At 40.6% G+C, this 21,950-nt stretch overlaps 1 long non-coding RNA gene across 1 annotated transcript in view; it reads right to left on the reverse strand.

The window, feature by feature from the left end:
• The window catches only part of LOC309962775, a 227,960-nt gene that overhangs the window by 203,205 nt on the left and 2,805 nt on the right, over positions 1–21,950 (reverse strand). The window contains exon 2 of the long non-coding RNA XR_014326265.1: positions 7,368–7,507. This is a non-coding gene — a long non-coding RNA (uncharacterized lncRNA). The remainder of the gene's footprint in view (positions 1–7,367; positions 7,508–21,950) is intronic.

Raw genomic sequence — 21,950 nt, forward strand, 5'->3', positions numbered from 1 at the left:
GCAATGCCTTCTCCATGTGGGGAAAGCCTACGCCACGCACAAGAGCATGGTGTTGCTCACTGGCCCCGGTGGGCTAATGACTCAGAACGTACCGACCAACACCAGCGCCTGCAGCCTTCAGTGACACCTTGTGTGGGACAGCGCCAGTCCAGTCCAGTCCTGTTGAATTGCTCCCTTCAGTGCCTTTCTCCTAGTAAGAGGTAGAGATCACCCCTTAACATATACTATAGTCTTCATGCTGCCAACTTAAGACACACTCCTGAACACTGCCTAGAATTGAGTTTGCAGGAAAAGAAAGAGGGTGTAGTGTAGAGAGTAAAGGGAATGTGTGTCGGGATGTAAGTATGGTCGTCAAAGAAGGGGTATCTAAACAGGAGACGTCAGAGCTGGTTCCTGAGGGAGTAGAAGGAGCCAGGAAGAGAAAACATTATGTTCCCAGAAGTGCAAGAGACTCAAGATTTTCAAAAAGGTGAAGGGAAGCCGTGTAGAGTGGGAGAGAGAGAGAATGGTAGGGAGGTAGGCAGGAGTCACACCATGCAAACAGTTTACAGATGTTTGAATTTTATTCTAAATGCAATGAGAAGCCACTGAAGAGTTCTACATGGGTCAGATACTTATCAGATTCATGCATTTAAAAGACAGGTTTGGTTTCTGTAGGGAGAATGGATAAGAGGAGGCAACATGGTAAAGAAGGGAACCCAGTGAAAAGGCTTTTGCAGTGGCTCAAGTCAAAGATGATGGTGGCTTGGCCAGGGTGGTGAAATAGAGGTGGAGAGATGGAGACCAATTTGAGATATTTTGCAGGTAAAAGAGACATTTTATTGATTATTTGTTGTAGGGGGTATGGGAAAGTGGCATCAAGAATGATTCCTAAGTCTCCGGATTACACCATTGGATGAATGGTGGTACCATTTACTAAGAGGGAGAAGACCAGGGGAGGAAAAGTTTTTGAAAAGAGGGGGTAGGAATCAAAAGTTCAGTTTTAAGGACAATTTTGAGATACAAGAGATTCACATGGAGACATCATATAGGTTGGTGAACAGACCAGAGCGCATTTCAGAGCCTGGAGATTATTTGGGAAACCTCAGCATGTTGGTGATAGTTAAGCCATGAAATGGGAGGAGATCACCTGAGGACAAGGCCCTGGATTAAGCCTTAGGAACTCCAATAATTGATGGTGAGGTAAAGGAAGAGAAGTTGGCAAAACAGACTATGGAGAAGCTGCTAAGGAGGAAAACCTGGAGAACACAGGATCCGAAAGGCCAGCAAAAGAATACCTTCAGATGAAGGACAGCTTAGCTGTGAGAGCTAGAAGAAGAGCTCAGAGAAGTGAGCACTGGGTTTTGCCACACGCAGGTGATGGGTGGCCTTGTCAAGGGTTCTTTTTGGTGGAATAGAAGAGACAGAAGTCAGATTGGGTTGAGGAGTGAATGGGAGAGGAGGAAGTCGAGACAGCAAAGGTGGAGAATTAATTCAGGGACTTTGTAAAGGGAAGTAGGGAAAAGGGAATAGTCACTGGAAAAAAAAGTGGGGCCTGAAGGGTTTTTATTTTTTATTTTCTTAGATAGGAAGTACCAGACAGTATTTACTGATAGGAATTAAGGAATTAGGGGAAAAGTAAATAAGGACTCAGGAGATTGAGAATGACAAAGAGAATGAAGTTCTAAGAAGGGATAAAGTCAATAGTAGTGCTTTTCAAATGTTGGTGTACGTGGGCCTGTAAATCCCCCCAGGAAGCTCCTGGTGGGGTGGGGGGAGGTGAGGGTGGAGGGATGAGATTTTGCATTTCTAACAGTTTCCCAGGTGATACTGATGATGCTGGTCCAAAGACCACTTTGAGTAGCAAAGGTGGAGCAAAAAGGGATATGCTTTTAAATGAAAAAATGGAGAAGAGAAAAGAGGGCATACAAGCCATCTCCCAGAGGGGAAAAGTAAGCCCTAAAGAAATGTAGTTAAATTTCTGGGCAGAGTTGAGGGCCCATTTGAGGTTTGCAAGTATGAACCTTATGTGAAACCAGTCTACAACATTTTGTAGCTTGGCTGCCCACAAGGAGAGGGAGACGGTTGCGTTTCTCTATTGTTGGGGTTTTGCCAATTGAGTATGAGAGTGGGAGTAGGGGTTAGAGAGGAAGGTCTTTTCCAAACTGATTATAAGGATGATCATGGAATCTAAGCTGGACAAGAATGGAAGGGGACTTACTGTTCCTGCCAAATGTATGTCAGTTGTGATGGCAACATTAATTTCTGTGAAGAGACATGTCAAGGTCATTCTGGAAAACAAAATACTGGCTCATTATACAAGCACATGCTATTGTCTTAAAAAACACTGATTCTAATTGAGAAATGAGAGGTATCAAATAGCTATGGATTTTCTGTGATTCCTGTGTATTAGCTAAGAATGTGTTTGGCTGTAAGAAGAGATGACTCAACGAGTAGTAGCCTAAATAGCATCTAACATAACAAGAAAGGTAGAGGTAGAACCATTGTTCTTTTTAACGCTCAGCAATGCCATTTTGGATCCAATTTCTTTGTAGCCTTTTTGTCCTCATAGTTATTTCCACCTACTTACAAGATGGCTGCTGCTGCTCTAGACAGCCCTTCCACATTCACATCAGGAAGAAAGGAGGAGACGATGATGCCAACTGCAATTGTCCCTTTTTATCAGAAATGCAAAATCTTTCCCAGAAACCCCTTAGCAGACTTCCACTTACATTGTATTGGCCAGAATCTCATCACATGTCCATTATGCAAGGGAAGTGGGTAAAATGAGTATTTAGCTTTCCTACTTTCCATGATAGAGGTTGACAAGGGATAAAGGTGTTGGGAATGGGTGTTGGTTCAGCCCACCTATAATATCTGTCTCATTGAGAGCTGGCTGGAGACCTTATCTAAGTACCTCTGCTTTAGAGCAGTCAGTCCACCAGTAATATCCTATTATGTTAAATGTACTGTGCTCAGTAATAAAGAACTGTCTTCTCTTACACTTGGTTCTCCTTCTAGTCTCAGATGGCATGAAGGTCTGTGTTTGAGCAGGAATATGGAATATACTGTTCCAATAACAGAGACCTGTTATTCTCTGGGCCTGCAATAACTCTTAACTGGCTCATATTCCCAAGATAATCCAGTGGTTGTTTAGGGGAAAGAAAATAAAGAATGACAATGTTCAATAAATGTTTGCCAAATTAAGAAAGATGGAAGAGTATGAATTACAGAGGCCCCAAAGATCTATCTACTGAAATATAACTCTGTCATCATTCCTTTCCAGATAACAGACTGTATATTTATTTGGACTAAAATTCAAATGTTATATATGTTAATTTGTAAGTCCCAGGCTTCACACAGTGATGGTTGTACATGTGTCACATCTGTAGTAATAGCTTGATTCTCGATGCTCCAAAGCCCCTGCCTGCCTAATCAGCAAGATATCTGATCTCGTCCCACAACCCTCTCTCCCCTCGTGTCCCCAGATGTCATTAGCCTTTCCCATGTATACATTGTCCACAGTCCTTTACTGAGTTCCAAAAAGGAGACAGATAGACTTTGAAAGCTCTAGGAGCAGAAACTTCTCTGTTGCAGCATAGATAATAAACCCCAAGGACAGTGCACATAAAGCAAATATGCCTAAAGCACAGATTCAGGAGCCAGAATGCCTGGGTTCTAATCTCAGCTCTGCCACTTGTTAGATATGGGACCTCGGCCAATTACTTAATCTCTATGTGCCTCAGTTTCCCCATCTGTAAATTGTAAATAATGATCATATCTTTCCTAGAGTGTTGTTTCGATGACTGAATGACTAAATACATATAAAGAGCTTAGAGCCGTGCCTGGCACTAAATAAATACTATAGAAGTGTTTGCTATTATTATTATTACCACTACTACTACTGCTACTAATACTACTGTCCTTATTTATATTTTTAATAACCAGCTAGTGCCTCGCACCTTGCACACTAGAGACATTCAATAAATATCTGTTGAGATGTGTTTTGAAGGAAGGAAGATGAGGGCAGTTAGATGGTGGGTGATAAGACTTGTGGTATCTATTAAAAGTGATGCTAATTTTTAGCTCAAGAAAGCAGAAAGAATAAGAAACTGTACATGACTGCCTTAGAGAGAATATCTTCTTGCCCTCTAACTTAGATGTCAGCCCTCTGTATTCAAAAAAATGAAATCCTGTGTTGCTACTTCCTGGATTATTAAAACTCCCTAGAATGGTGACTTTCATGCCTCCAACCCCACACCTGTTTGGAAGCTCGTATGTGCTGCTCCCGAGGAGAGAGACCGACTGTCAGCTGTTTTATATACTGTGGTTTCATTGCTTCAAAAGGTTTTTTTTTTAAAAAAGTCACTGCACTAGATGAATCAAGAAAAGAGCATATACAGCTGCTTTCCAGGGTTTCTTGTTTGGCTGACCCAGACCCAGCACCTCATGCATTTCCTAGTGGGTCTGAGTAGAGCTCTGTGTGAATTGCCCTCTGAATCAAAAACCAAGCAAATAACATGCTTGTCTAAAGACCTCTCTTCCTGCCCTCTCCTCGCTTTTTATTCCTTATTGTCCTTTTGTGCACCAGTTATGCTATACATTTTCTTTTTATGTTTTTATGGCTGCTGGGGTTGCTTTCAGAAGGATATCCTAAGATGGCAAAGAAATTAATGCATCAGGGATTTCAAGCAGAAAAATCCATCTGACCTGGCAACAGCTGGTAAGCATTAGAGAAAATCTCACTTACTGGAGAACCATAAGTTCTGCAATTCCATTTCGGCTTACTCTGCTGCCCTTCCCAAAGCTCCGGGTTCAAAGAGAAGAGGAGAAAGCAACTTCACTGAATTTGGTCAGAGAGAGAACTTTGATGCCCACAGCAAAGCTGTCCAGAGCAAAGGAACTGTAAGAAAAATATCTCGTTGTTGGTCCAAATCCGACTTCCTGATGCCCTGTTGCATTTTAATGAAAACTTGAAGCCATGTCCCCAACTTTCTTTCCAGCTGATGGATGGGGACTATTGCTTCTGAAGAAGGCACACATTCTTTCTGCCTTTTTCTCCTTCTACCTGCTTTATTGGATGCTTTAGGTCAACCACTTATTGTTTTGTGATGAAGGCTGCACACCAGCTCATCTCAGAGTGGTTTGTATTCTTCCACAGGGGCAGGGCCGAGGAAGAATGTCTTTTTCAAGAGAGGAAAAGTGGAATTTGTCAGTGATGCACACCAGATAGGAAGGGAAGGAAGGAGACTCTGGTTATTCACAAAAGGATTCTAAGACGCTGAAAAGTGAGCCCGACAGATTCAGTCAGCAGCTGAGGTCATCTGCCTGCAATTCAGTGATCTGGACTCTAATCACAGAGCTGATAGGACCAGGGGCCTGTGTGGGGCTGTGCACTTTTCTGTGCTTTGAAGGTCATGACAGACACTAAGGGTTTCATCAGGCAGAGTGAGGAAGACTCTCTCAGGAAGACCTTTGACCTGAGTCTTGTTCTTTTTTTTGCGGTACGCGGTCCTCTCACTGTTGTGGCTTCTCCCGTTGTGGAGCACAGGTTCCGGACGCGCAGGCTCAGCGGCCATGGCTCACGGGCCCAGCCGCTCCATGGCATGTGGGATCTTCCCGGACCGGGGCACGAACCCGTGTCCCCTGCATCGGCAGGCGAACTCTCAACCGCTGTGCCACCAGGGAAGCCCCTGAGTCTTGTTCTTTGTGTGGTTAGTCTTCCACCTGCCCCAAATTTAACTCTTCCATACAGACCTGTGAAATGGTTCTATCCTTCTTAAGCGAATCAATCCAATTTAAGAACTCAAATTAGAACTAAAGCAATTCCATTTCTATGCCAAAGTCCATTTTAGTGTTGCTGTCCTGTGATGTCACCATCTCTCTGGGGGTATTGCACTTTCCTGACCAGTGTTTTCTAAAAGGGACTTTTTTTTTTTTTAACATCTTTACTGAAGTATAATTGACTTACAATGTTGTGCTAGTTTCCACCGTACAACAAAGTGAATCAGCTATATGTATACATATATCCCCATATCTCCTCCCTCTTGCGCCTCCCTCCCACCCCTCTAGGTGGTCACAAAGCACCGAGCTGATCTCCCTGTGCTGTGCTGCTGCTTCCCACTAGCTATCTATTTTACATTTGGTAGTTTATATATGTCAATGCTACTCTCACTTCGTCTAAAAGGGACTTTTAAAAGAAAAAAAAAGATTTCACAACAAATACTCTAATATTTTGCAGTACCTCTAAGGCTATATCTAATTTTGAGGGGAAAAACCCTAAGAAGTAATGCAATTTTGTTTATTTTTGATGTGTGGTTTAAACCTAAGAGTCAAGTAATTATTGATTGTATAACTGTGTAGCTATTAGGTACATATGCCTACTTTAGTTATTATGGTATGCCAAAGAGTTTCAATACTTTTTGTTCATAAGATGTTTAAAATTTAGGTAGAGAAACAAAATAATCTCAAATAGCAATTAGTGAGAAGACAATGTGATAATTAATTGTATTTTAAACTGACAAAGTAAAGTGCTAAAGAATCAAGTATAGAGAACAGAGTTGGGTAGGATGAGATGTTAATTGCATAGGATGGATTAAAAAGGCAAAAGCAGTTACAGAGGGATGACTATGGTGCCGCTTGCTAGGGAACGGAGGAGAAAGCAGGTTTTAAAAAATGTCGTTCTTCGAAATAGGGTCATTTGTAGAGACGTGGATGGACCTAGAGGCTGTCATACAGAGTGAAGTAAGCCAGAAAAAGAGAAACAAATAACGTATATTAATGCATATATGTGGAATCTAGAAAAATGGTACAGACGAACCTGTTTGCAAGACAGAAATGAGACACAGATGTAGAGAACAAACGTATGGAACCAAGCTTGGAAAGGGAGGTGGGGTGGGATGAACTGGGAGATTGGGATTGACATATATATAATAATGTGTATAAAACAGATATCTAATGAGTTCGCTGCTGCTGTACAACACAGGGAACTCCACTTCACTGTACAGTAGAAACTAACACAACATTGTAAAACAACTATACCCCAATTAAAAACAAAATCTTGTTCTTGGTTGTATTGCATTGCTCTGCAGGTAGTTTATTATTCTTGATGTCAGATCTATTAGTTACCTTAACGTCTGGAAGAAAAGGAATATACCAATACTTCTGTAATGTGTTAGGTGGAATCTGAATGTTCCTGGGAAGGTTTACCGTGGGAAAAGAGGTGCAAATTTAAGCTTTTACAAGATTGCTTTTATCCCACTGACTAAACTCCTTCTCTCTTACAAATGTTGCCTAGCTTTTCCTAAAATGTCTCACAATGTTCATGAGGACTAGTGTCAGGGGGCGTTAAAAAAAAAAGTAGATTTCTGTTACATGATTTCACTTACCATCAGCCATGTTACCACTTTAAGTGGCATAAAGCTGGGCCCGTCATCTCCCACGCTCAAAGCTCCGAGATGTATCAACACTTCCTTTTGAGCAATAAGCCTGCTTCTCCAGCTGTTTTGCCCTCTATTCATTAGGGAAACTGAAAAAACAAAGAGCAATATGAGTAACACGGTTAAAGGAGGATGGGGCAGCCCGCTGGAAGAGTTCTCATTAGTTAATGCTATCAACAAGACCCCCAAGGTCTTAGCTCTTACACTAGTCTTTTCTTAGACTCTGTCTCGTCTCATTCCCTTTGGCACCTATTCCATCAGGGGCTTCACGGTACGCTTGGGCTTATTGTTAAGGACCTGATAAAGGGATTTCTGTAAAATTCATACTTGATCTTACATTTCCAATTTGTGAAGTGGATGGGAACAAAATTGCTTAGATGCTGTTTTTCATCTGAAACTGGTAAAGCACAAGCAGATTATTTGATGGGGTACCAGGGATCACCAGCTTTCTTTGGACCACACTATGAGAAGCACTGTGCTAGGTCCATCAAGGGCATGGGCTACGTTGCCTGAAAAAGAATCAGATGGGGACTCGACGCTCTATATGAGTGGAAGAAGGAAGAAGCCTGAACCTGGAGTGTGGCTGGTTTTTCCTGAAGCTGGGCAGAGGCAGGAGGTGGCTGCCATGGAGTATTCTAGAGGTGGCAGAACCTCAGATGGGAGTGACTCTGTGCCTGTGGAACTAGAAACCAAGCGGCTTAAACATGGGGGTCCCAGAAAAGGTTTCCTTGGCTGAGTTTGGTGAGAGTGTGAGGGATCGTTTGAGGGACTGTCAGCAGTACTAGTTGTTTTTTATGTCCTTAAAGGTTTGTGAAATAAGGAAAAACTCCATCCCAATTGGGTTATCCTCCATTTTCCTGGATGACACACGCCTGGGGTTCTTGTAAGATCCAAGAGTGGTGATGAAGCCCTGCTAAACAAACTTCTCATTAACCATGGTGAAGGAGTGTTGGAAGCAGCTTTAATTTTATTTAGAAAAATTAAGAAATATAAATGCTATTACATTCCAGATGCCATGGGGTAATTAAGATCGGTTACAAGTCTTCAACAGAAGATCACTGAAAAAAAGACCTGTTTCTGTTGGGATATAGATTTCTCTGATCTTGTTTGAGAACTAGCCTCACAGGCAAAGCAAATTTAACAAGCAAAAATGCAAACCAATTAGGAATTACTAAAGCCACACTCCCATTTGGTAAAATGAAAAAAGAAAAACCTTAACTAAACTTGGATATAGTGGAATTCATCACTATTTCCAAGCAAAGGTGACAAGCAATACTGAATGCTTCTCTGGAATTTCAGTCACTAAATATGGGGTATTTTAAAGACCTTCAGTGGCCGTGAGCACTCTTGTGAATTTCTTACTCACATCATATCAAGTATATTAAAATGAACTGATAACCACATTTAATGAAATGCATATAGAAATGTAAGAGTTGACTTGCAGTCGCAGGTTCCCATGTTGCATTTTTAAAGATAAAAGCATTAGTTTTAACTTTGTGATTTTCTTTTTAATATTTGGAACCAATCAATTTTCCCCCATACCTCTAATATTTCCACAGATCCTTGGAAATTTTGAAGGCCCCACAAGATCAAACCTATGGTGCCTAATAGATTAAAGCACCTGTACAGATGGAGAGCTAGTGGTCAGATGTATGCTTTCTGTGGCAACTGACCTGTTGTGCTCCTCATAAAAACAGCAGTTTACAAGGGGCAATGGCCTTAAGCCAGTGTCAGATTCTATCACTTAACATGGCACAGCAATCCTTTCCTTTCCTTTCCAGGTGAACTGCAAACGTATTTCATTTCAGTGGAAGGAATGTGTCTATAAGGAGGTTGAAAAAAAGTTTTTCTAATGATACAAATAAATTGAACCTGTGGCTGTTTTTCATGGCTTCCAAACGCAAAGGCATTATGATTTGATCAGGTATATTTGATAAGAATATGAAATTTCTCCTTTTTAATGAGCAGGTTTGGGGTAACTTGAAACAGTGGAATATTGGCAAGAATACTGGACACAGGGAGAGAAAGATGAACTTGGTTTTACTTCTTGCACTAAGGAATTGTGTGAGCTTCACTGCCTCTCTTGGCCCATGCAGGCCTCAGTTACTTCCCTCATGTAGTGAATGATTTGGAGTGAACAGGTACTGTATTTTCTAGACTTCGGTTATTTACAAAGCACTTTCATGATTTTTGCCATATTCATGTGATATCGGGCCAATAATTTTATAATACTTTCATCTGTATAAACTCCACTCTTCACTTTAACAAGTATTTGAGGGGACGTCTGCTTTTGGTCAAGATGAAATAACAGGGAGCAGATTTACCCTCCCACCTGAAACAACTAAATACACAAACAAAATATACAAAGCAAGAATTTTCAAGATGTTGGGCATCAGGCAATGAAGGCAGTGTTACCCCAGAGAGAGGAAACAAATGCGGTGAACTCTACAATTGCCCTAGCTTATTGCCTAGAGTTTCCAGATCTTTCTAAACAATAAGCTGGGGCAATTGTAGGGTTCACTTCATTTGTTTCCAGTTGTGGTACAGGGAAGGGGAATCCCGGCAGAGCCTCGCAGTTTCCCTGGGTTGAGGAAATGGAACTGGGAGTCAGCGGAAGCCAGGGTGCTGGAGAGTGAACAGCTGTACAGAGAGAAAACTCTAGATCTGAAGAAGGTTTCTCTCCAGTATTCAGCTGAGTATTGATCATGCATGCAGGTGAGGAAACTATCAAGTCTGGGGAGAGAACCATCTGAAAGTATTAGAGGGAACAAACAGCAGGGATCATAAAGGGCAGGAAATAGTGCCTATTCTCACCGCGTAGATCTCGTAATTCACAGGGCATCAGGTATACAGAAGGGTATTGCCTCAACAGTGGGGAAAGTTAATCCTAGACTAAACTCTACTCTGGTCTCATCTAACAAAGCTTAAAAGGAAGACCTGAGAGGATCATTCTGTTTCCAGGTAACCCAACTGCATCCCAGAGCAAAGTTCAAGAATATTTATTTAAAAAGAAATTATGGCCAAAACCAAAAAAAGTAAAATTCCAATTTATGGTACCCAGTCAAAAATTACCAGGAATGCAAAGAAGCATAATGAAGAGAAAAAAATCGATCAATCAAAACCAATCCAGAACTGACACAATTATAGAATTTGTTCACAAGGATATTAAATCAGTTATTATAACCATATTTCATATGTTCAAAATGCTAGAGGAAAAACTAAAGATTGTAAGTAGAGAAGTAAAACATGAAAAAGATGCAAATTGAACTCCTAGAGATGAAACCTACAGTGGCTGAGGTGAGAAATGTACTGGGAAGGATTAATGTCATATTGGACATTATAGAAGAAAAGACTAATGAACCTGAAGACAAAGCCACTCTGAATGAAACATAGAGGGGGAAAAAAGGATTAAAGTAGTGAACGGAGCTTCAGGGGGCTGTGGGAACACTTTAAGCTGTCTAGCAATTACAGTCCCTGAAGGGCAGGGGAGGAGACAAAAAATATTTGAAGGAATAATGGACGAGAATTTTCCAAATTTTGTGAAAACTATAAAGCCACAAATGCAAGGAGCTCAAAGAATCAAAAGCACAAGAAACAGAAATAGAACTACTCTAAGGTACATAATAATCAAAATGGTCAAAACCAGTGATAAAGATAAAATCTTAGAAACAGCCAGGGAATAAAGACACTTTACATACAGAGGATCAAGGATAAGATGACAATGAATTTCTCATGGGAAAAATGCAAGTGAGGAGAAATATACTTAAAGTGCTAAAAGAAAAACCGTCTACTTAGAATTCTGTATATGACAAAAATATCTTTCAAAAAATAGTTTTCTTTCAGACATACAAAGATGGGAAAGAATTCATCACCAGTAGAACCACAGTACAAAAAATATTATAGGAAGTCTTTTAGACAGAAGGAAAATGATATTAGGTAGAACTATGGATCCACACAAAGGAATGAAGAGCACCGAAAATGGTAGCTACGTGGGTTAAGTATATGTTTTTTTCTTATTATTTATATATTTTTAATGAATAATTGACTCAACAAAAATAGCATAATGTGGGGTTTTTAATACAGGTAAAAGTACAATATATAACAACAATAGCCCAAAGCCTGGGAGGGGAAAAAAATAAAACTGCTTTTGTTAAGGTTCTTATACGTAAAATAGTACTATATCGATTCAAGGTGGACTTTGATAGTGAAAGATGGACGCTATGACCCCTAAAGAAACCTTCAAAAAATGAAACAAGGGACTATATCTAAATAAGTGAAGAGGGAAGATAAAATGGGATCATAACAAATAATCTGAGAGAAGGCAGAAAAGAAGCAAAAGAGGAAAAAGGGACAAATAGAAAGCAAACAGCGAGTTTATAGATTTTAAACCTAACCATATCAATAATCAACTTAAATAAAAATAAACATCCCAATTAAAAGTTAGAGATGATCAGACTGGATAAAACAAACAAGACCCAAATATATGCTGTCTGTAAGAAAACCACTTTAAAGATAAAGACACTAATGGGTTAGAAGTAAAAGGGTGAACAAAGATATGCCATATTAATTATAAGAAATCTGGACGGGCTGTATTAATATTAGACAAAGTAGGTATCACAAAAGAGAATATTGTCAGGGATTTTTTAGAAGTCCATTTCATACTGATAAAAGGGTCAATTCAACAAGAGGCTATATCAACTCTAAACATTTATATACCTAATAACAAAGCTTCAGAACACATGAAGCCAAAACTGATAGAACCACAAGGAGAAATAGAAAAACCCACAATTGTGGTTGCAGATTTCACCATCCTTCTCTCAATAATTGATAGATCAAGGGGGCAGAAAATCAGTCAGAAAACTTGAACACCAGTCCCAACCCAAATGACCTGAGTGACGTTTACAGAACATTCCACCCATCTACAGCCGAATACACATTCTTCTCAAGGGCACACACAACATTTGCCAACAGAGATTGTATTCTGGGTATAATGCAAACCTCAATAAATTAAAAAGGATTCAAGGCACACACAGTGTATTCTATTAAAATAGAAATCAAAACCAGGTATCGATAACCCTAGTATTGTCTGGATAGCCAGACAATCTCCAAATATTTGGAAACTAAGTAACATGCTTCTTTGTTACCCATGGATCAAAGAAGAAGTCAAAAGGGAAATTACAAAGTATTTTGAACTGAATGAGAATGAACACAACATATCAGAATTTGTACAATTCCACTAAGGCAGGACTTAAGAGGAACTTTATAGCACTAAACCCCTATATGAGGATAGAAGAAAGATCTCAAATCAACAACTTCAGCTTCTACCTAAGAAACTAGAAAAGGAAGATGGAATTAAACCCAAACTAAGCAGAAGGAAGGATTGGGCTTTTTTCTGGCTACAGTTAGCTGTGTGACCTGGGCCAGCATTGTTCTTTCTGGTCCTGCCTGGTTTCATCACTTGACAAATAAGGACTGTAAACAATATCAGTGTTCACCAAATGCTGGGTCCGCCACATAGGAATCATAAGGGAGCCTGTTAGAAACACTAATTTCTAAGCCCTGACCCAGATTTAGGGAATCAAAATTTCTGGGTAGGGCCTGAGAACCTGTGCGTTTTAAACACAGAAGTGATAGGAATGTGTGGAGTGGTAGGACCAGTGTCCTTCTCCTTGGTGGCATTCTGTTCAGTGACATGACTTCTGAGGGGATGCCAGCCAGGAAGGCTCAGCCCTAGACAGGAGGCTCTCAGCTTCAGCGTGATCCCTGCCCCGTAACTCAAGTAGCCAAGTCATCATGGGGAACATAAGGGCCTGGACAATGAGAATATTAGCAATGACTGGGATGGACTAACGGTAGAGCGCTTCCATTCATCTTATAACGTTACAGAAGCCTCAGCTTCCGTGGTATTCAGTAGGTGAAGGAGTCTGATTATGATCAAGGTCGGATTCCCAGCCCTTTTAGCTTAGGGTATGATTTAATGTTTCATTTTCATTTTATTTGTGCCTATTTTTGTTCCATAATTTATTTCTTTAAGCATCAGTGCCTTTATCTCTTTGAACAACCTCAACAAATTTATGCTGACATCTTTTCAGACGATTCTCTAAGACGCTTTTCATTTGGAGTAAACTATTCTTCCAAGTCTCTTGTTTCTTGGCTGTCCTGCGAGAAGTTAGCGTTTCTTCCTGTGTTTTGGAATTTTGGTTTGCAGGCTAATTTTGAGTATTCCCTCGAAACTTTTCCCTTCCTGACAGGTTGACTGCCTAGCCTAGTCCTCCTATTCCTAAACCAGAACCAGGTTTTACAGTTGAGCGTAGGATGTACTGCCCCTAGGGGACATCGAGGGGTATGGCCGATCCATTTACAGAGTTGGTAGTTGGCTCAGTTCCTGAGAGTAACACATTGCCTTTGCGCCTTGTCTCCCCAGGCTTACAGTTCTTCATCTGAAGCCATAGTCCCAGTAGAGTGAAAGCACTGTCTACCTCTGGCATCTAACAGGAAGCCTGGCTCTGCTCCAACTCTCATTCACATTTAGAACTCCTTGTCCCACAGGGATCAAGCTCCCAGTCACTGGTGCCTACTTCCAGAGCCCAGACAACCCACAGTTTGTGTTTTCCCTTTGTGTCTGGTCCATGAGATCTTATCTTATACCAGAGCCTGGTTGGGTCTTCCTGGTTTCTTCCCTGCCTCCCTCCCTTCCTTCTTCTTTCTTTCTCTCTCTTTCTCTGTCTCTTTCTTCCTGCCTTTTAAATATTTCATCTGTCATTGCTATGCGTTCAGAGTAGGAAGGTGAACTCACTGCCTCTTGATCATTATAAAAATCTGAATTAATTCATTTGAAAATGGTAAAGAAATGATATTTTTTCCAGCCCCAAGTCTCTGGAGTAAGATCCACACCCCCTATCGTGATTGACTCCTGTTTACTCTTCCACTTGACACAACCTGAGCGTTTAAATCTTCTATTAATGCTTGTGGTATGTTATACAAGTTGGTACTTATTGATTTGTTAGAAATGTTATGTGTGTGCATGTCCTGTTCTCCAACATAATCTGCTAACCGCCTAACAGCAGAGACCATGATTTATCATTAAAGTATTAACCAAATGACACATTTTCTGATAGCCACACACAGAAAACCTCAATAAATACCGATTACCAGACTGATTTACCCCACCCATCTCAAATTTCCTTAATTCCTCCATCGACTGCATCATGACACAACAAAAATCCTTATATATCCCCAAATAATGTTGAAATACAAAAATGGACAGCTCTATTCAATATATCAATACAAATATGTACATATTTGATATTTTCAGTTTTTTCTTTTCTTGCTATGTGCTTTGAGAGTTAGTGTCCCCTGATCTTTCAACCTGGAAACCTTGCATAGTTGTCTACTATCCATTTTCCAGTGAGACGGAGACAGAAAAATTACCAGTGAGATGGAGAGAGAAAAGGGCCTCCAGCCCTGCCCATCAGGAAATCAGCTACCTGTGACCAGAGAGTGAGTACATTCTTTCTCCAGGCAGGTGTTAACCCACCCCAGCTAGTTAAGAGCCTGCAGGGCTTCTACTTTGGGGAGATAAAGAGGCAGCCTGTGTGGGGTCCCTTCTCCTCCCCCATAGAGCCATTTGTTCCTGGGGATACACCCCCTCCAGGAATCTTTCAATGCTCTTCAAACCATGGGCATGCACAATGTACCTGACCTTGTTCAAAGGCAGGGGCTGCACTGCCCCAGGCAAAGAGTAAAGAAATACAGAAAATTACATCTTTCCTTGTCTCTTTCACTCTGTTGTAAAAGGAAAGACTCTTGTGTCTGTTGACCAAAACACTTATTAGTTCTCCCTTTTTTTCTATCCACCCTGTAATGCACACCATCAGCTGTTAATGATTCAGCAATAGGAATCTTCACTTTGATAAGATGCAGCCAGTGGGAAAAAAAACGCAAAACTTTGTATCCTCTACGCTTAGATCATTCATTTACCTCTGGGAAGAATGCTCTTTATGCCCCTTCATTGAATCAGGCATGGACTTTGTGTGAAACATGTTTTATCCTGTAGAAAGGCTCTTTGGAGAGTGGCATTTACTCAAAGGGAACAAATGCCTGCAGGGTGTTCTTACCGAGGCGGGGGGGGGGGGGGGGGGGGGGGGGGGGGGGGGTGCTGGTGACAAGGTGTGACATCTGCAGAAGAAATATAGTCAAGCACTTGAGCCACCCCGTAGTTCCCAGTAGACAGAGGGCTCACTCACAAAACAACAGTAGAAATTTGGCTTATGTTCGAAAGGCTATTTACTCAGAACTCTACCCACCTGATGGTACTGGCATTTTAACTATAATATAGGGAAAGGGATGTGAAATCTGTGTGAGGCCACGGCTGCCAACACACACTCCTGCACACATGGGCGATCCCTGGCTTAGAGCAGCAAAGACTATAAATCCATGATAAGACGTGTGTTCATGTATCTGCATGAGAAAATGAGGGATACTTAACAAAAATGTAATTTGCTAAGTACGTGGAAGGTTATCCTTATACTCTAGGTTTCCTTTCAAGTTTTAGCTTGGGCTTTTAAAGACAAACTAGAAAGTTACTACATTCCTAAATCCCTGTAAAACAGACTTAAAACTGAGTGGCAGATTTTAAAGACACTTGTGGGTTAAGGGTGGAACACTGGGAGATGTTTTAATGTTTTTTTTTTCAAGGGAGTACTCAAAGGTGAAATATATTAACGCGTGTAAGAGTAGTCATAGAAAAGCGTACTTACTGTTGAATATGTTTGCCAGAAGATTTAGATTCTAAAAAGAGAAGACCTGAAAGGCAGGGTGCCAGTGATCCTTGACTTGGGAAAAACCAGGGACTTGGAAGAGTTCAGTGGAGCCCACCACCTGACCTCCTACAATGGGGAGTGTTATGGGTTGAATTGTGCCCCCCAAAAGATACGTTGAAGTCTTGACCCCCAAAGTCCCAGAATGTGACTTTATTTGGAATAGAGTCTTTGTAGTTAGTTACAATGAGGTCATACTGAGCTAGGGTGGACCTTAATCCAGTGACTGGTGTCTTGTCCTCTAAGAAAGAAAACGGAGGATTTAGAAGACGCACAGGGAGAACGCTTTGTGATGATGGAGGCAGAGGTCAGAGTGACACAACTACAAGCCAAGGACTGGCAAGGATTGCTGGAGGTACCAGAAGCCACGAGAGAGGCATGGGACACACTCTCTTTCAGAGTCTCCAGAAGGATGCCCTTGATCTTGGACTGCTACCCTCCAGGACTCTGAGAGACTACATTTCTGTTATTTTAAGCCACTCAATTTGTGACACTTTGTTATGGAAACCCTGGGAAACCTACACAGGGTTAACCTGTGTAGATATCGTCCATTTTCTGGTTGTTTCCACTGGGAGAGTAAATTCAGTCCCTGCTGTTCCATCTTAGCTGGAAGCAGAGATCTACTAATGATTTTTTGATGAGTTTTTTAATGTCTTGTTATGGATACCTTCTGCATGGGCACATTATGTGAAGAAGTAAGTTTGGTGTTTAATCCCTCAAGCATACCTTCTGAGACTTCCCAGTTTCCTCTGTTAACACTTTCATATTTCACATTTATATGTTAGATTATTTGATCAATGACTTTGTCCCTCACTAGACTGAAAGCTCAATGAGCCATGGCACCAACGTTTTTGTTTTGCTCATCACTGTCTTTTCAGCTTCTAGTATGTACCTTTTGTTGAATAAATGTTTGGTAAAAGAATGAATTTTCTGTCTGCAAAATGCATTGCTATTCTTTTAACACAGCATTCCAGGGAACTTCAACACTTCCTGATTTGATTATTCTATGTACTTTCACACTGTCTGTCCTAGGACACCCCTACATTTGCCCATCTACCCGTCATGGAGAATGTTGGCAAAGGGGCACTTCTGTGTTAGACTTGCAAGATTGTGCCCTATGCCTTCCCCCAAAGAGGAAGGACTGGCTGCTGGGATCCCAGGAGCCTTTAAAATTCAAGAGTCTCCCAAGGCTGGACAGCCAGACCCTGCACAGAGGGCACTGGGCAGAGATGTGCTCCTAGAGAACTACGTGATCTTATTGGAGAATCCTGTTTTCTTTTGGAAGTAAACTCATTGGGAGAAAGAGGAAGAAGATAGCTATATAACATGCACCGTGTAGTTAGTACTAGATATGGACTATTCACTGGTGACTCTTCAAAAGACCACCAGAAACACTTATAAATCAAGCAAAGCTAAATTTATTAGCTCTACTGCAATATGGACAACATCTCCTGGACCGTCTCAGTAGAGACTCTGAATCAGAAAATTAGGGAAGGGTATGAGAGACTGAATGTACAAACGCACAAATGGCCGGACCACATATAGCAATAGAGCTCTGACCCACAGCCTCGGTGATAGCCAGCCCAGGAAGCCAAACCACAACCTCTGCAGCAATTGGCCTAAAATGGTCAAGACTGGTCAATGACTGACAGTTCCCCTAATTTTGCTCCCTCCCCCCTCAACTCAGGACTAAGCAGAGAAAGTCAAATATGCCTTCTAATTACCCTACCTCCAGCCTCTCCATGACAACAATTTCCAATTAGAGCATACCAGAAGTTGTCCTTTTTGTTTTTTTAATTATAAAGCTTTACCACTCTTCTGCTTGGGTTTAGTCTCTACCAAATGCAAGTGAGGGTGGCTTAAATCTCTTGCTATAGTAAACGCTGAATAAATAGCCCCTGTTCTCATCTGGATTCCCTTCATTCATTCCCATGGGTATTTATGAAGTTTTTAGAGCCTGAGCTGGGATTTTTAGGCAAGTCTTGAAAAGTAGGGACTAGTTGGAATGGGCAGAGTCTATGACATAACACTTTGGAAGGCACAGCTAGGAGAGAGTCTGGAAGTGCTCACTTGAGAAGTTAGCCTTATGTGAGCAGTTTAATAGGCTCACAGTTTTTTTTCCAGAAGCAGGTATTCCCTGGAGCAAAGAGCTAGGATATTTTTGTTTGGTCCCAGGAATATTTAACATAGGGAGAACAAAGTATGCCTGGTTCAAGAATTGGTTAATACAAGGAGAGGGAATTATGTTGGTTCCAGCTCTTGGGGTTGATGAGGAAAAAAAATTCATTTTTAAGTCCATCCTTGATTTTTTTCTTTTCTTACTCAACCTAGACAACAAGGTCAGTCACTTGAATAATGCCCTCACTAGCATAAACAACTTCCTTAGCTCCTGTCCTATTGTGCTAACCCACAAGGTGCTAAACCTGAATTAATCCTACACTGTGTGATGAAATTGTTTTTCATCTCTTGTTCCAACAGCAATCTGTTGGTGGTGGCTAGGAGGAACAGTGAACTCAGAAGGGTGCTGAGGCCATGTGAGGTCTCAGAAGGAACAAGCACATGTCTGCTATGTGCACAAGTGGAGAGTGGAGAGAGTTTAAACTTGTATGTCTCAAAATTGTATACCTCTACTGAGCTTTGGGCCCACATATCCAACTACCCCCTGGGGAACCTTATCTGGATATTCTACAACCGTGCCAATCTGCACAAATTATAATTGCTCTCCTTCACCAAAGGTTTGCTAATCGATCCATCAGATTGGCCCTATGATCCTTGTGGGCACAGTGTTCCAGGCAGCTGTTACCACCACTCAGGTTAACACGCAATTCAAGATAAACCCTCTGTGGGCTTCCCTGGTGGCGCAGTGGTTAGGAATCCGCCTGCCAGTGCTGACGACATGGGTTCGAGCCCTGGTCCGGGAAGATCCCACATGCCGCGGAGCAACTAGCCCCGTGAGTCACAATTACTGAGCCTGCGCGTCTGGAGCCTGTGCTCCGCAACGGGAGAAGCCGCTATAGTGAGAGGCCCGCGCACCGCCATGAGGAGTGGCCCCCACTTGCCGCAACTAGAGAAAGCCCTCACACAGAAACGAAGAGCCATCACAGCCAAAAATAAATAAATAAAATTAAAAAAAAAAAAAGATAAACCCTCTGTGATCTGGCTAAGGAAATTTGCTCTGATTGTGGAGTTTTAGGCATCAACAATGGGGATGAGAGAAGAAGTTGATGAAATGATGGAAACCCAACCTCTTGAAATTTTATCTCATTTTTTCTTGCCCCTGAGTGCAGAAGATCAGAAGCAAAAATTCAACCAGTACTAGATTATCTCAGGTACAGTGATAGACACTGGGGAAAAGAAAGGTAATGAAACTTTTAGACCTTTTTGGATTCATTCTTTACAATATCCTATTTAGCTTACATATACCTGCCCATCTCTCACAACTTACTCTCAACCTCCAATATTTTAATTGTCATATGGTAATTAGGAGACAACCTTATTTATGGGAAGAATTACAATGTCAATTCTATGTAAGGTGGTATCTGTGTTTATGCAAAAAGTGCTCCCTGATAGAAACAGATATAAAACTGATTGATGTCTTAAAGCAACTGAGGGGTCTTTGCTGCAGCTAAAATTACTGTTTCCTAGTAGAAAAACTAGTGGAGAAAATTGAGTTCTTATAATAAATTCCATAACTGCTTAGCTGTAAATGATTTTTAAAAGTCACTTGACTGTGCAAACTGGTTAGAAGTATTTAAATGACATTTCAAAAGCTTAATGTCAACCATCAGTGTCCAATAAATGAAAATTACTTTTAGTGATACATCTGGAAATATGATGGTTTTTTGAGCCAAAATCTCTCAAGCTTTGCGTAAAATCTGTATTTTAATTTCCACTGTGTGCCTGTTATATAAACTTCTGATATTTGTTATAGAGAAAAAGAAGGTAAACTAGATACTACTTGGAATATTGAAAAATGTGTAGAATGTTAAGATATGCTAAATTTATTGTTCGCTCATCAAGAGAAAGAAAGTGAATTTATTTAGGGAAACAATTTTACTTCAAGAAAGGGCAATATTTTAATAAGTAGAAAGGGGAAGGGAACATATTTTGAAATAGGAGCAGCATCACTGGAATGAAAAATGTAATGTGACAAAGTAGCTACCTTGAAGGAGAAAACACTCATTTTTGTTACAGTCCTGTAAAATCCCAACTTTATCTTCATTCTTATCTGTTCATTCATTTAACTATTATTTATTGAGTACCCACTCTGTATTGGCATTGTGTAAGCCATTGGTGACATTTCAGTCAATAAGATAGTCATAGTTTCTTCTTTCACAGAGAGTGTTTAGTGGAATTTTCATTAATGATTAATTCATACACTCATTATATTAGGTAAAATGAGGTTTAGCTCTGTGTGACAGGAAACTTGAATTAACAATGGTTTAAACAATTGCCTCATCTAAATATAGATCATCCAGGGACTTCCCTGGTGGCACAGTGGTTAAGAATCCGCCTGCCAATGCAGGGGACACGGGTTTGAGCCCTGGTCCGGGAAGATCCCACATGCCGTGGAGCAACAAAACCTGTGCGTCACAACTACTGAGCCCGCGCACCTAGAGCCTGTGCTCCACAACAAGAGAAGCCACCATAATGAGAAGCCTGCGCACAGCAATGAAGACATAATGCAGCCAAAAATAAATAAATAAATTAAAAAAATAAATATAGATCATCCAGACCTCAAATTGTGGGTCCATCATCATAATAAACCTCAAGCCTTTTTATCTTGCTGCTCTGCCATTCCTAACCAGCATAGGCATTTAGATTTTGAGTCTGTTTTCTTTCATTTAGCATAGTGCATTGGGATATAGAACGTTGTTCGTATCAACAGCCCATTCCTTTTCATTATTGAGCAGTATTCCATTCTATGGAAATACTACATTTTGTTTATCTATTTCCCAGTTGAGGGACTTTGGAGTTGTTTCAAGATTTTAGTGACTAGATTGCTATAAATATTTGTTTAGAGGTTTTTGTGTGAATATAGGCCTATCATTTCACTTTGGTAAATATCTAGGAGTGGAAAATTGGGCCATATGGATAAGTGTATACTGAACTTTATGATAGCTGTGAAACTATTTTTAGAGTGGCAGTACATTGTGCATTCCCAACAGCAATATACAAGAGTTCCAGTTGCTCTGCATCCTCATCAGAATTTGGTATCATCAGGGGTTTTTTAACCATTATATTAAGTGTATAGCAGTATCTCATTGTGGTTTTAATTAGCATTTCATTAATGACTAGTGATACTGAGCATCTTCTCCTGTGCTGCTGTCATCTGTATATCTTTTTTGGTAAAATGTATGTTCAAATCTTTTGTCCGTTGAAGAAATTTGATTGGTTGTTTTCTTCTTGTTGAGTTTTGAGAGTTCTTTATATATATTGGCTACAAGTCCTGTGTCAGATATATGATTTGCAAATATTTTCTCTATGTCTTTTCATTCTGCCAACAGTTTTGTTTGCAGAGCAAATGTTTTTAATTTTGATAAAGTCTAATTTATTTATTCTTTTATGGATTGTGCTTTGTATCTTAAAATTGTATATTTATATGTTAAAAGCCAAATTTATAAAAAAACCAAAAGAATAAATTCCTCCTGGCACCAACAGATTATCTACAAATAGTACATTAGCTATGTCTCCTAAATGTGACATCAAACAA

This window comes from Leucopleurus acutus, assembly GCF_964270905.1.
Source record: "Leucopleurus acutus genome assembly, chromosome: 6".
Classification (NCBI taxonomy): domain Eukaryota; kingdom Metazoa; phylum Chordata; class Mammalia; order Artiodactyla; family Delphinidae; genus Leucopleurus; species Leucopleurus acutus.